Source organism: Penaeus japonicus, unplaced genomic scaffold (genome assembly GCF_977035675.1).
Source record: "Penaeus japonicus unplaced genomic scaffold, GWHDUDI00000001_assembly GWHDUDI00000013, whole genome shotgun sequence".
NCBI classification, from domain to species: Eukaryota; Metazoa; Arthropoda; class Malacostraca; order Decapoda; family Penaeidae; genus Penaeus; species Penaeus japonicus.
The window spans coordinates 7,091,513-7,094,012 of record NW_028234415.1 but is presented as its reverse complement, the minus strand read 5'-3'; the positions used below and the strand labels follow the sequence as shown (position 1 = coordinate 7,094,012).

Sequence of the window (2,500 nt, the reverse complement as noted above, 5' to 3'; positions counted from 1 at the left end):
ACATACATGTATATATATATATATATATATATATATATATATATATATATATATATATATATATATATATATATATATATATATATATATATATATATATATATATATACATATATATGTACACACGTACACACACACATACACACACATACACACACACACACACACACACACGTACACACTTAGGGCCGTTTTTTTAAACATCAGGTTTCGGGCGTTACCAACCCGAAAATAAATTGCGTGGGGCCGGCCCGAAAACTCAAATCGATTTTTTCAAACGTCAAGGCAGTGGGGTGAGCCGGCCCCAAAACGTTTTCGGGCGGTCCGAATATTTGCAACAGTTGGTAACCCTGCGTACGCAGAAAGCGCGCCAGATGATCGAACAACCATGGCGAGCGGGAAGGATAAAACTAGTTCGCTCACGGAAAATCAGAGAAAAAATGTTGATTTCTCTAATCGCTGACCATAGTCATCGCATAGATTAAAAAATGTACGACCCTGGGATCATCAGTCGCAAGCAGCAAGCACGGAAGAGCATAACTGCCAGCTTTAATGCCATCTATACAGCAACTCAGCTAAATCGAGCTTGGGAATACATGCGCGAAACGTAAGTAATATTGAACGTTTTCTGCGTGTTTATTATATTAAACATACATATTGTGATAAAGGATAATTTATTTGAATTATATTAAGAGATTACTCATGAATAAGCACGAGGCATTAGCAAACAATTCAGGTTAGAAATCAACGATAAGCAGTTGCAATATTAGAATTATGTTTTCTCTTGTGTCAGCGTTTCATCTACATTCTTTGATATGATTCAGAATCTGCTACGCCAAATATGTGTATGCCTGTCACCCACCCACCCACACATGTAACTCTGTAGAAACAGATTTTAAAACGTTTAATCGCTATCATTTCTTCATTTATGTCAATTTCAGAATGGGTTGATGAAGGTCCTTCATTCAGACAGCAGGACTTTTCTATACCTCCTGCAATTCCAAGCCCTCTAGGACCTCCTTTACTTCCTAGAAAACCCTCTCTGCCAACAGCTCCACCACTGACCCCAGTTCCACCATCTGCCTGTGGTGAACCACCATCTCCTTCAACCATTTCATCACCTTCTTCAACAACTCATAGGAAGGGCAAAAAGAGGGACCAAATCTCAGAGAGGGAGTAATGCTACAAGGCTATTAGCCTGAACAACAAAAAGCTCCATGATGCCCAACTCTGACAGGCGAATGGAATTAGAAAGGAATTCTCCAAGTCTTGTGAAGCAGTTCGTGCATCTGCAGAAAGAGTTTCAAGTGACTTTAAAGGGTTGCAGATGAAATAATTTCATTTTTAGGTGATGCAAAGCAATATTTGCAACTTCATGGCACAAAATCTGGAAAAAACATAAATGCTGCAAAAGCATGAAATAAAACAACAAAACCTACATAGCTCTTTTATTTCATTCTTATGATAAAAGTAATCAAAAACATACATGCAAAGGCCTCTTTTTGCATATATAATTTAAATGTTTTTACTAGAAAATTCATATCCCACTAATAACTAATGCAACAGACTAAATAACATGACTTCAGACATCAAAAAGGAAAATGTAAAAATCTAGACATTTCCCAGTTAAGTAGATAACTAAATATAAGTAAATAGACAAGTCGTATTTCACACAAAAAAAGAGAGAAAAATCTGCACATAGTTATTTGCGACTTAAAAAAAAAAAAAGAAGAAAAAAAAAAAAAAAAAAAAAAAAAAAAAAAAAATATATATATATATATATATATATATATATATATATATATATATATCTTGACATCTCCTATGGTTCCATTGATAAGGAAATATTTCAAAACAGAAAATATGTCTCATCTTACTAATAAAGAATCAGAAAAAAAACACTGATTGACAAGGTTTCTGACAAGGTCTTATTTTACTTATAAACAATGATAAGGTAAATGATTGATATGACGGTTCCTGATACCAAAAATAATTACTGCAATTTACTATAAGCAATTCTTTTTAATATACAGGTAATATAAAGTAAGTAGAAATATGCTTAAAGTGGAAATTAATGATTCATCCAGAAATTCTCTGACTGCTAAGCCATCCTAAAACCATTGTTCACAAACATTTTCTGACATCAAACCCTAAACGATTATCATTATTTTCGCAGTGTACTGCATCATGCTCTCAGTTCATATGTGTCTTCTTCTTTGGCAATATCAATATTCTCAGTTGTGGCTAGATTATGCAACATAACACAAGCTGCAACCTATTAAAAATAAAAGAAAATATGTATCAGCACCATAGTTTAAATTCCACACACCCATACATTAGTATATAGTATTTTATATCATATTTATACTAATAATATTTTGTATAACCAGCATTATTTTGAAAGAAGAATAATTACCTCTGCCATCTCTTGCTGTGGGTAATTTTCTGCTGATTTTCTGAAGCAGGTTTCTGGTGCACTGCTTTGGCAGTTGATAACGTT

At 33.7% G+C, this 2,500-nt stretch overlaps 2 long non-coding RNA genes across 2 annotated transcripts in view; one reads left to right on the top strand and one right to left on the bottom strand.

Moving 5' to 3' along the window:
* The first annotated feature begins 446 nt into the window (after positions 1 to 446).
* On the top strand, positions 447 to 1,434 carry LOC147470587 (uncharacterized). The gene is made up of 2 exons (XR_015191497.1): positions 447 to 607; positions 942 to 1,434. It is a non-coding gene; the product is annotated as an uncharacterized LOC147470587 (long non-coding RNA).
* Positions 1,435 to 2,219: 785 nt separating this feature from the next.
* Positions 2,220 to 2,500, bottom strand: part of LOC122254252 (uncharacterized) — a 1,162-nt gene continuing 881 nt past the window's right edge. The window contains exons 2-3 of the long non-coding RNA XR_015191496.1: positions 2,417 to 2,500; positions 2,220 to 2,275 (exon numbers count right to left, since the gene is read on the bottom strand). The exon at positions 2,417 to 2,500 is cut by the window's right edge and continues 113 nt beyond it. This is a non-coding gene — a long non-coding RNA (uncharacterized LOC122254252). The remainder of the gene's footprint in view (positions 2,276 to 2,416) is intronic.